Source organism: Monodon monoceros, unplaced genomic scaffold, assembly GCF_005190385.1.
Source record: "Monodon monoceros isolate NGI ecotype Baffin Bay Population unplaced genomic scaffold, NGI_Narwhal_1 Super_Scaffold_9, whole genome shotgun sequence".
NCBI lineage: Eukaryota > Metazoa > Chordata > Mammalia > Artiodactyla > Monodontidae > Monodon > Monodon monoceros.
This window is the reverse complement of record NW_021703786.1, coordinates 39,036,110-39,048,930: the sequence shown is the minus strand read 5'-3', so window position 1 is coordinate 39,048,930 and position 12,821 is coordinate 39,036,110.

Below are 12,821 nucleotides of genomic sequence, written 5' to 3'. Positions count from 1 at the left end.
CCTGACGGGGCTCTGGAGCAAGCAGTGGCAGTGGATCCCTGAAGACGGATGTGGAGGGAGGTGAGAGCAGGAAGCGTGGGTTGTGTCAGAGCTTCTGTGGAGACAATGGGGGTGTCACCAAGATCCGGACACCTGAGCTGCGTGGTGGATGCGGGTGAGGCCGTTCAGCTACATCCAAGCACCTGGTGAGCCCCGTCTCTGATCCCAGCCCCGGAGGCCCTCCTGGGCTGCAGAGCCTTAACCCTCGTCATGTTGGGGGTATCGGGGAGCCCCGGATGGCGGACTCCTTCCAACAACCTCCAGGGACCCCCCCCCTTTGTCGATAGTCTCAGCAAAGGTTCGGGGTGGCCTCTCATTGGACAGGCTAGTGGGGGGCGTGGGAGGAAGCATGCTGATTGGCCAGACCTGAGTCACCTGTCCACCTCTGGAAGGGCGAGCGGCCGAGAGCCATTTTCCCAAAGGAAACCTGGGCTTTAAGGAAGGACGGATGGCTGCCAGTAGGAATGAGATGTGCCCCACACATCTGCACCCCTCTGCCACCAGAGGAAGTGCAGGGGAAGTCTGAGGAGCAGAGAGCAGGGTCTCTGTCCGGGAAGCTGCTATCCCGACATGACTGCCTCCCCTCCAACCCCAAAGGCCCTTAGTTTCCAGAAGACACACTTTGGGATCAGGAACAGCTGAGTTTGAATCCTGCCCTGCCACGTCGCAGCCAAGGCATTCTTTACTGTGTATTTCTGTGTCATAACCAGGGACATGTGGTCCCCGCCCCTCTCTCACCAGGGAGACCAACCCTCAGCCGGCAGTGTCTGCCCCTGTGGCCGGCGCTGAGGAGGGGATGCTCAGGCACCGGGGGTGAGGAGAGGACGCTTGCTCAGGCGGGGAAGTCACAGAGGGACATCCAGGTTGGGACCAGCCAGGTGAAAGGACCAGGAGGAGGGGGAGGGGAGAGTTAAGCAGAGGGGGCAGCAGGTGCAAAGGGCAGGTGTGAGTGAGCTCGGCACACGTCTAGGGACACAGAGACCCGCGTGGAGGTGGCAGGGGGAGGGGCACACAGAGACGGGCTGGAGAGGTGGGCAGACGACCACCGTGCAGGACCCCCGGGGCCCTGACCTCAGTGTCCCTGCCTGCAAAGTGGGGATGTTCAGACCTCCCTGGTTGGGCTGTTTTCTGGGTTTGAGAAATGACAGCCCAGCCAGGAGAGTCCCAGGCATGGGCCTGGCCCTCTGGAGGTGCTGGACCAGCCGTGGTCACTCAGGCGGACACCCCCAGGCCCAGGGGCATTCGAGCCGTGTCTTGGGTGTGTAAACAGTTCTACCCTCACCCTCTTCCAGAGGGAGTCACTGGCCCTGTTAACAGCTGAGAAATGGGTTCAGCAGGGGAGGGGGTGAGTGACCTAGGGCCACGTGCAGGGAGGGGACTCCCTCCACCCCCGGGGTTCCCGGTACCCAGCTGCACTCTCCCCGCGCAGACACGCCTCTATGGCTAAGGCCGCCAGCCTTGAGTCACCCAGTGAGTGGCTGGGGCCCCCGGGGGGAAGCCCGCGAAGCTCACACCCCGTCTGCAGAGGCCAAGGCAGCTGCACCAGGACCCACTGGTCAGCCTGCGGCCCCTCCCCCCTTCTCCTTCCCCACTTTCCTTAGCTGGCCCTCCTGCCCCTGCTCCTAGCAGAGAGGGTGGCCTGCGGGCCCTGTGGACAGAACGCACTCCCTGAGAAGGGGGCCAGCTTAATGGATGAACCTGCAAAGGACGCTGCCTGCTCTCAGTGGGGCCCTCAGCACCAGTGGGACAGGGTGGTGAGGGGAGTCTGGGGGCCAGAACCCCTTCTGTGAGCCCGCAGGACCCACCACAGAGGTAATGACTGAGTTAAGAGCCCCTCGGCCGGTGACTTCAGAAAGCCTCAGTCTCCCCTTCTGCGTAGTGAGGGTCGTGATTAAAAGAACATGAAGAGCTGGTCTAAACTACAGCTGGTTCCCGGCCTGCTGTTAACCACGTAAACGGCAGAGGCTGGGGGCAGGCAGGACTCTGGGCAGGCTGGAGGGAGGGCCCCCAGTCGGGGGACAGGGCAAGCCAGGGCAGCTGGTTCTCCCAGCCTTCAACCTGAGACGATCAGGCTGCAAATAAAAGGAAACCACCAACCATGGCCTAAACACATGAAGATTTGTTTTTCTTTCATCACAAGAAATCCAAAGGACTTTGTTGACCTCAGTTTAGCGGCTCAATAATGCTTGTCAGGGACTGAGGCTCCACCCTTCCGATTGGCTGTCATCCTCGTGACATTTTACCTCTCTTAGCTCATGGCTGCAAAATGGCTGCTGCACTCCAGCCATCACATTCATGCTCCAGGCAGGATAGAGGATGAAGGGAGAAGGACATGGCACTACCTCTGTCCCCTGTCATCACAAGAGCAAACAACTTCCTGGTAGCCCTCAGCAGATGTGCACTTACATCTCCTTAGACAGAACTGCGTCACATGGCCAGCCCTACCTGCAAGGGAGGCTCAGAAATCAAGTGCTTAGATAGGCACCTTGCTGCCCCCCAAATCAGGATTGGTTAGAAGTGGAGAACAGATATTCAGTAGGTAGCTCACAGGTGGAAGGGGCAAAGCCACATCTACTCATCAAGAGGGCAGGTGGGAGGTGCCCTAGTGCCCAAGACCAAGACAGGACTCTTCTCGGAGACACTGGAGGCTGGGGGGCTGGATTCCCTCACTCAGGGTCCATGGCCTCCCAGTACAGACCACCCTCATCTCTCCCAGCCCTGGGGGCTCCACGTTCCTTCCCAAAGGTGGCGGGTGCCAAGGCCCCCCCTCGGCCCAGAGCCCATATTGCAGGTGATGAGCAGTGCGGCAGGGGTGGGTGTGAGGCAGGTGCTGGGCGGCAGCTTCAGCTGCCCCTGCCATCTCCTCCAGTGCTGCTGAGCCCTCCGGGCCACACCGTCACACTGTGACACACACACGCTGGCAATGTCACGGCTCAGTGCTCACGTGTACACGCAGTCCACTTAGGTTGCCGGATCACAGACACGCTCATGCCCACCCAGGACGCACAGAATACGGGGCATCACTGTGCACACACATTCACACACAGGGACGCACACGCAACAGCGTTCACGTACGCACAGATTTGCACACGCGGGCACACAGGGACACGAACTACTGGGACGTACGCTCCCTCCAGGCGCGTGCTGGGCCTGTCCTGCCTCAGTGCCCCGAGCAGCCAGGCCAGCTCCATCCCCACAGGTTGTAGGGGAAAGAGGAGCGACGTTTCTGCCAGAACGTGCCTGCCCCTTGGGAGAGCTGAGCCTCGGAGGCTGCCACGAGGGGAACCAGGACGGGCAGGGAGGGGGCTGCTGCGGGGACCTGCCCACAGGACGCGGAGCCAGGCAGCGGTCGGTCGGTGCCGCGGCTCAGTCCCCCGAGGCGGGGGATACTCCCCAAGGCCAGCCTGTGGGTGCGTGGAGGGGACAGCAGGAGGCCTGCGTGGGTGGGCTGACCTCAGGGCCCAGTGGCTCTGCCTTGGGCTGCTCGTGGCTTCTCAGCACCCTCTCCTCAGCCATGCTTCCACCACCTGCATACCCAGGCCGACCAGGACCCTGGGGGCGGGTCCACGCTCTGTCCCAGCACCTGTGGCTGCGCCGTCAGGGTGCCGTCCTTGTGGTCCCGAGGGCCCAGTGGCTGGGCAAACGATGGACGACCTTGCCCCTCCCCGAGCATTCCGGAGGCCTGCGCTGGGCCTGCCTGGGTGCGAGGGTGGAGCCAGGTCTGTTCTCTGTCCTCCGTGAGCAGGGATGACTGTCACCAGGACGCCACCCTCACTGCTCACGCCTCTCCTGGCCCCTCCTCCTGGTGGCTTGGCCCGAGGCCCTCTCCTCAACCAGAACTCCTCCCCAAGCTCTGCACCGAGCACTGTCAACCCTGCTCCAGCCTGGCCCGCCCTCCCTCCCTCCCCTGAGTGCCTATCCAACACCTGGTGCTCCCCAAACGTCTCCAGGGGATGCCCCACAAGCCCCCAGGACCTGTGACCACTACCACGCTCACCAACGCCCCACCCAGGCCCCTCATCTCACCCTCATGCTGCTCGACCACTTGCACAGCAGCCCCGAGCAGTCACTGAGCACCTACTCTGTGTCGGACAGCATCCTGGGCGCTGGGGAGTTGGCAGTGAACACGACAGGTGCTAATCTCCCCACCTGAGGAATGTGGATTTGGGCTGGGAGAGAGCAACAAAGCCACTCGATTACACAGTCTCAGGTGACAGGCCCCAGGTGTGGACTTGAGAAGTGCTGACGGTGGGAGGAGGTGGTGATTTTACACAGATGGTCAGGGAAGGCCAGTGGAGATGGTGACATTGGAGCAAGGACTTGAAGGGAGAGAGGGAACGAGCCCTGTGGAGATCGGGCAGCGGGAACAGCATTCTGGGCAGAAGGAACAGCAAGTGCAAAGGCCCTGAGGCAGGGTGTGCCTGGCCTGTTTGAGAATCAGTGAGGAAGCTACAGCTGGAGCAGTCTGAGTAGGGGCGACAGGGTAGGAGAAGCACCGTTTTCACTGCTAACTGCCTGGTCCCAGCCGCCATCATTTCTCGCCGGGACCCTTGCTGTCATCTCCGAGTCACCGTCCTCTTGGTCTCCTCTCGCTCCTGTAACCAATTCCCTGCACAGCGGCCAGGGTGATCTTTTGAAAAACACAGATAGTTTGTGTCCCAACGTCCCCATCTTGTGGGATAAGGCCCTGCTCACGGAGAGTGGGGGGCAGATGGAGGAGGTGGCCATCTCGAAGGGACCAGCTGCCCTGAGGCCGAGTGCAGGGCGTGGCGGCAGCCCCAGCTGTATGGTTCCTATGAGGTCATCCCCTGCATTCACCTGCCTGATTTCCTCTCTCAGATCTGCTGGAAAAGCCCCGCGGAAACAGCTGGCAGGTGTGTGCAGGCCCAGGGACGGCTGGGGTGTGGGCTGGTGGGGAGGGAGTGGCCAGGATCACCGCAGTAGGAAGGAATGGCCCTCGGCGAACCTCTCAGAAGCAGCTGTGGCCCTCCACCTCCGCTGGCCTGGCACCTGTGGGTGGGCTGCAGATGAAACACAGGATGCCCAGCTGTGCTTGAACTTCAGGTACACAATGAATGGTTCTTTAGTTGTGGATGTCCAGTATTTTCATTTGCTAAATCTGGCAGCACCGGCCTCCCAGCTTCCCTGGTTCCAAGTCTCAGCCCCACGTGGTGGCCAGAGAGCCCAGTTAAAACCCCAGTCGCTTCACATCCCCCCTCGGCTCGAAACCCTCCAGGACTCTTAAGGCCCTGAGTGATCTGGGCCCGGGGCACTCTCAACCCATCTCCTACCCCAGCGCTGTGCTGGGAAAGTGCTCTCTGAAAAAAAGAAAATGTCAATAAAACGTAAAGCACTGAAAGCCCTAATTTTAGCATTTGCCAATTTCTGTGGCTGATTTCAAGCACCCAGCACGTCGCTGGGGGCAGAGTTGCACAGGTGCCTCTGGTGTGTCAGCACGAGGCCGTGTGCAAGCAGGCGCCAGTCCGCCTCTCTGTTCCTCAAGCACATTCTGCCCAGGGCCTGTGCACGTGCTGTGCTCTCACTATGCTGTGGAGATGCCCACCCCACATCCGTGCAGGCTTCTTTCGGGACTCTGCTCAGAGATGCTTCCTTGTGCATCTACCATCTACCGTAACCCTCCCCCATCACTCTCCAGCCCTTTTCTCTGCTTTATTTTTTTCTTCATAGCACTTACCACTGTCCCAAATTATCACAAACACGCTTCCTTGTGTCCCCACCAGAAAGTCAAGTGCATGAGGGCAGGGGCTGTGCCTGTCTTGTCTTCCACTTTACTCCAAGCACCTAGCCCAGGGCCTGGTACACAGTACGTGCTCAATAAATACCTGCTGAGCGAGCGGTAACTCTTGGCTCAGCGAGCTTGGTTCCCATGACCTTGGGGCTCATTCTGATGCTTGGTTGGAGCAATTCAATCCGCCCCCAGCATCCCATCAGAGGTGTTCCTTCTTTCTGCCCCGACCCCCTCCTGGCCACACACCCCCCCCACAGGAGCCGGCTGGACGCAGACAGATTCCAGCCCAGGTCCGCTCGCGCTCTTGAGCCTCCCTCAGCCTCGGTGAGGCTCTCTCCATCTCTGAGCCTCATGGTTTTGTCCCCCGTGAGGGAGCATTTAACTTCCACCTCCTGAACTACTGTGGGGACCATAGTGGCTGAATGGATGGGAAAGCACTTTGCAACCTACAGCCCCTAAAATTCAGGAACCCCCATCCACCCCACTATTTCCCAGAGCAGAAGAAATTTTGTAGTTATTAGAAACATCCCAGAACTATCACAAGTCCTTACAATCAGCTACACATGATGTAAAAGCATAACTCACTCAGCAACAGCATTTTAAAAAATCACCCATTTTCATCAAGTAGAAAACCGAGGAAGTGACTTTAACAATGCCATCTCCACTTCTCGACCGCCACGTGGAGACACGTGGCTCTGTCTCATCTGGGACGCTTTTTAAAAAAATCATCCTTCCGTGGTCCCTTTCTCACACTTGGGGACTTCACTCCATTTAAAAATGATGTCATTCTAAATGCTCCTAGCTCTCAGCTGTTACTCTTCCTAAGGAACCTCTTTTACCATTCCCTGGACCCCCTTCTCCCTTCCCTCAACCACCTGTCTCTCTCCTGGGCACCTGGGAAGGAGTGATGTCCCAGAGGAAAGAACCATCTGTCCAGGACCACAGAGAGTGGCCGGCACATGCCGCCCTGTCCCTCGAGCCTGTCAGGCCACGCCTCTGCCCCCGCGAGACCCAAAGATGAGGGATCAGATACTAAGGCCACAAATGGGCTTTCTTTGCCCTACATGACGTCATCTAAAAATTCACCCAACATGACAAAATTAGGAGATCTCGAGAAAACAGAGATTTCCCAGCTGTGGACGCCTACAACAAGGGCTGGCACCTGCTGGTGGGTGTGGCTTCCGGCCCACCAGCAGGCATCCGTGAGCAGGGCTGGGCATCTGATCAGATCGGTGGAGACCTGTGCCATGTGAGCTGTTCCATATTGTGAATGCCACCTGACCCTCACCAACTGCCTGGGACTAAGTGCGCCTCATTATCCCCTGGATTATCCCCATGCCTGAACTCTTTCGGCACAGGAGGAAAACAAAAGCTAGATGTGGAGATGCGCCTGTGGAGATCAACAGAAGCAGGCACGGTTCTTCGCGGGAGTGAAGAACGGTCAGCTCAACGCCTATTCTAACTGCGTCTCCCCTTCCTACCTTACCGGAGCTCAAGTTCCCAGACTCCCTTGCGGCTAGAAGAGGCCCTGAGACCCAGTTCTCGCTACTGGGTTGTGTGGGAGGTCCCGTCCTATGCCAAGTCTTGCTGGGGATGCACGGCTTCTCCCCCTGCTCCACCTAGAACATAGCCCTGTACCTGGAGCTGAATCAGCGGTCTTGTTGTGAGGACAAAATCCACATGCTAAGCGGGTGGGGCGGGAAGATGGGGAGAACCCGGGTCCCTGGTGGTGCGGCCAAGTCAGCGTCAGTTCCGGGCTGTCTTGATGTTTGAGACAAACGAGCCTTATGTATTTGAGCCCTAATTGGCTTTTCCATCACACGCAGCCTGTCATGCCACGTGCCCAACATGTAAACTCCTGGCAAGCTTCACTTATCCGCCTGGCTTTGGCTGACATTGAGTTTATATCCAATGGATTGAAAATGAACGGTTTTTTTTTTTGCCGTACGTGGGCCTCTCACTGTTGTGGCCTCTCCCGTTGCGGAGCACAGGCTCCGGACGCGCAGGCTCAGCGGCCATGGCTCACGGGCCCAGCTGCTCCGCGACATGTGGGATCTTCCCGGACCGGGGCACGAACCCGCGTCCCCTGCATCGGCAGGCGGACTCTCAACCACTGCGCCACCAGGGAAGCCCTGAAAATGAACGGTTTTGAAAGACCTACAGTACTTTCCAGGATTTGGCCAACGATTCAACTTGCCTGTCTCCAAGCAAGCTGGACTCCAACTGCATTACTGCCTTCACCGTGGAGACCATTGCTCCCATTTGCTGAGCCCTGTGAGGTCGAGGTCTTATGATCCCCAGTTTCCTGTAAGCTGAGACGCAGAGAAGTTGAGCCATCAGCCCAAGGTCACACAGCTAGCGAGGGGCAGAGCTTAGACTGGAACCCAGCTCCCCCTGCTGGTTAACCCTTGGAAGAAGCTGCCCCTGGCACTTCCCCCTTGAACTTCAGGGTAGAGGGAGCAAGCCCGCTCCTGCGGCTGATTTGGAGACGTCAGGGATTTCCCCAGTCCTTCAAGTGACTCAGTGGGAAAAGGACAGTCCAGGCCATGCCCTCATCTTCCTAGTGAGACACTGGGGACCGGAGAGAGGCAATGACCTGCCCGGGACCACACTGCAAGTTGGGGACAGGCTGGAGACAGAGGCACCCTGCTTGGGCAGCTGCCCCGACCCAGACCGGGTGATTCTGTTGTGCTGCTAGAAGCTGGGGTCCCCTCCTGCCCGACTCTAGAGCCTCAGCCCTGGCCCACAAGGTCCCAGCGCCAGCACCCCCCAAAGTCCTCCGCTCACTTGTTCACTCACTCACACAGTCATTCGACAAGCGCTTACTGAATGGGCGCTCGGGGAGTTTGAGTGTGGTCCAGGAGACCCGGTCAGGCCACAGCCCCTCCATGGTGGAGAACGCCCCTGCCCAACGAGGGCTTGTCTGGAGGACAGGATGGTCATCTGGAGCTCTAAGTTCAACAGGAAGGTCAGGCAGAAAGGGTGGAAGCAAAGCACGTGCAAAGACGCCATGATACACTGAATTATGCCCTTAAAAGGGGTTGGTTTGAAGTTCTGTGAATTCTACCTCAATACAAAGGAGGCACTTGCAACTTTAAAGAAGTTGGGGACTTGCCTTGTGGCGCAGTGGTTAAGAATCTGCCTGCTAATGCAGGGCACACGGGTTCGAGCCCTGGTCTGGGAAGATCCCACATGCCGCGGAGCAACTAAGCCCGTGCGCCACAACTACTGAAGCCTATGCGCCTAGAGCCCATGCTCCGCAACAAGAGAAGCCACCGCAATGGGAAGCCCGTGCACCGCAACCAAGAGTAGCCCCCGTTCGCTGCAACTAGAGAAAGCCCGCGCGCAGCAACACAGACCCAACACAGCCAAAAATAAATAAATTTATAGAAAAAGAAATAAAGAAAGAAGGTGGTGTATGTGTGCGGGCATCTAGTACCGCAAGGCTGAGGGGTGGGGGATGCAGGCAGCGGCGGGGGTGCCAGAGGGACCCGACAGGCCACAGAGGACCTGGACTTTGTCCCTGGTGACATTCAGCTGTCAGCCTGGCCTGTGCCCCCTTCTGCACCGAGCTCCACTGAGAGCTGTGAGGTGGGTTGGGAAGGAAGACCTAAGAGGGCTGTGAGAGGAAGGGACCCTGGTTAGATCGCACAGCCCTGCCGCTACTCCCCGTGGCCCTGGGAAGCCCGGCCTCCCGCCTGCAGGACGAGCAACACTGCTGTCGCAGGGTTGCTATGACGTGGGTGCCGCAGAGCTCCCTGGGGTGTGCGGTGGCGGAGGGGAGGATGACCGTGGGTGCTGGCGGCGCCGCTGGCCTCTGCTTCTCACCTGAGATGGGGGGCAGGGCGGAGCTAGGGGATTCCCTGCGCCGCAGGGGCGCCGCTTCCTCTTGCCCAGGCCAGCTCCCCTTTGCCCCAACCTGGGCCTCAGGGCGGTGGTGGGGAGGGGCTGCTGCAGAGGTTAAATGTCCTGGGCTGACAGGGAGCTGCGGGCAGGGGGGACACCCACCCCTCGAGGGCCGGGAGTCCAGGCTCTCCTAAGACTGGCAGTCCAGACTTGGGTTCAAGTAACGGGCAGCTGTGCAGGGCAGAGATGGTGGCAGGTGGCAGGGGGCCTGCGCGAGGGTGGAACCAAGCTAACAGGGCAGCGTGCTAGGAGCCCAGCTGCCTTAGTCAGTAGCCAGCCAACCCTGTCTCAAGAGAAATGCAAACAGAGCTGGGCACACACCTATAATGAGTTTCTGGGCAGGAAAAGGGAGGAAACCTCCCCTGGGGCATATTGGGATCAAGGGATCGAGGGCTGGGGAGAGGAGATCACAATCAGTGGGGGACAGAGAGCAGACGCTGGGACCCAGAGCTCAGCTGTGACGCCTCATTCCCCAGGGTGCAGGGCCCAGGCCGGCAAACGCCCACCACAGGGAGGGCCCAGCCACGTGGCCTTGGCAGGCTGGCATCTTTCTGGACAGCCAGTACCTCTGCGAGGGGGCCCTCATCTCCCAGGAGTGGGTACTCACAGGTGCCAACTGCTTTGGCAGGTGGATGCAGCGGCCAGGGAGGGTGATGGAGAGGGGCCCCAGGAGGGGGCGCCCAACCTCTTCACACACACACACACACACACACACACACACACACACACCCCGCTATCCACAGCTGCCCCAGTCCCACTTCAGCGTGACCTTGGGCCCAGACTGACTGGCGCTTGACGCTTGTGAGAGCACGTCCAGCGTGGAGGAGCTGCTCCTGTCCCCAGGGGGGCCTGGGGGCCTGGTCCTGGCCCGGCTGGCAAGGCCACCACCTCTCAGCAGTGCTGTTCAGCCTGTCCCTCTGGCTACCCGGTCCTGGTGTTTTCTCCAGGGGCAGCCCTGTTGGACACAGGGGTTTGAGCCTGTCTTCGCTAAGGACGGGAGCGGACGCCTGAGATGGCTGAGGGTGGGCTGGGCAGACAGCTGGGATGGAGCTGGGGCCTGCACAGCCGGAAATGCCCGGAGTCCCTGAGCCCCGAGCACAGCCCAGCTCTGGCCTGCTGCTGGCTGGCACGTGGACACGGGCTTCGGGGCAGAGGGTGGCACTGGCGCCTGCTACGCCCGGGTCAGCTTCCAGACCCACCCAGCCTGCAGGGCAGCCCTGGGCCCTCTCCTCGCCCCCTCCCTTGGGCCGCAGTGTGTCCCCAGTTTCAGTGGGTATGGCCCTGGGGAGACTGTGAGAGTCCAACGGATGACACGACAGAGCTGTGCTGAGAGGGACTTGGGGGTCCACTAAGAGAGGACGGGGAGAACTGGATGCCCAGGAGGGCAGGAAGTTTTGCGGCTGGACTGGTGCCAACCTGCTGAGGGTCCCCTCCCGCCCCACCTCGCAGACCTCTATATCCCGCCCCCAGAGCTGTGCAGCATCCCGCTGAGGCTGCTGCACGCCAGCACCAGCCGAGACGCCTTCCGCCTCCAGTCTGACTGTCCTGACCCAAAGGCCAGCCTGCCCAAGGGCGCCCAGTGGGCCAGACCCCACGCCAGCCCACCCCACCTAGTGGTGCGGGTTCCAGCCTGGCCCTGCACAGGCCCCGAGAGGTGCCCCACCCGTTCCCACGGTCCCTCCTAAGGCCACTAGGCCTGGTCACCTCTCACACTCCCGGGGGGCCACTGATCCGCACCCTGATGGCCATCCCAGAGAACCCGCCCCCTGGGGAGACTCCCCCTTTAGGTTCTGTGCGGACGTGGGGCAGTCTTGGACATGGCCAGGTCTGCGGTTACAGGGAGCCCCTGGTTATTTGATAATAGCAAGCATTTTGTTGAAAACTGTTCTTTGTGTAATACTGAGGCACAAGGGGGAAAGAGCTGGGCGAGAGTGGTAGCATCTGAAGACGCATTGTAGCTGGGAGGGTGTGAGGGGTGGGGGACGGGATATGGCCAAGGCCTGGGGGAGGCCAACTCCCACCTGAGCCCCCGGCCCACCCACCCGGCCTCAGCCTCTCTTGTCAGAGGTGTGAACACTGGCTGCCCAAGCCCCCTCCCCTGTCAAGTATCTTTGCTCACCTGAGGCGGGTGGGGGGACGGTCGGTGGGCCCGGGCTGGCTGTGACCCCTCCTTCCCTCTCCCGCACAGGTGTCTCGTGGGACCCCCCTGGTCTGCTCCCAAGCTGGCAGCTGGTTGCTGGGGGCCCTGCTGGGTGCGCAGCCTCCTTGAAGTCTTCACACCTGTCCACCCCTTCATTTTCTGGATCCGGGGTAAGGTCTCCAATGCCACCTTTGGCACCCCAGCCAAGAGGCACCCTTGGCGCTGGGCCAGGACCAGGCAATGAAGCAGTGAGGGTCGCGAGCCCGCGGAGTCCTGGGTTTGAATCCCGGCTCAGCTCCTTACCAGCTGCTGTGACTGTGTCCCAGTCACCTCGCCTCTGAATCTGCTTCCTCTTTTGTGCAACAGAGACGTACTCAATTATTCATCCACTCCACAGGCTGCCACCAGTGCTCACTTGTGTCAGGCAACCGGGACACGGGGTGGGCGCGGCCCCTGTGCTCACGGGGTCTGCGGGTCGGGAGAGGCGAGCATTGGCCGGAGCTGTGACAGTAATAAATGTGCAAATGCGAACCGTGCTCTAAGCTAAGAGCAGGCGGACGACCCGCTCCGGCGGCCAGGCAGTGACGTCCTGAGGCCAGTGTCCTGGCGGGGCCGCGCTCGGGCTCGCCCCTCAGCGACTGGGGGTGCTCGGGCGGCCGGGGGCGGCCCCTCCGCAGCCTGTTTCCCGCCCCACGCGGAGGAGCGCCGGCGCGGGTTTAAGGATTCTCCAGGTCCCTCCCAGGTTTGTCTAATAAACTTTTGGGAGGCGAGGGTCTCAGAAGGCCCGAGGGAGCATCCGTTGACCCCACGCAGGCAGCTGCTGGTCCCACGCGGACTCTCGGAACCGGGGCCGGACCCCGACTGTCGGGGGCCTCGCTCTTGAGCCCCACGCGCGGTGGTCGTCACCTCCGGCTCAAGACCTCCCACGGGCCTGGCGGGGCCGGGTCTGAGTGGACACACACTTCCCGTGGGGTAACCTGAACCAGG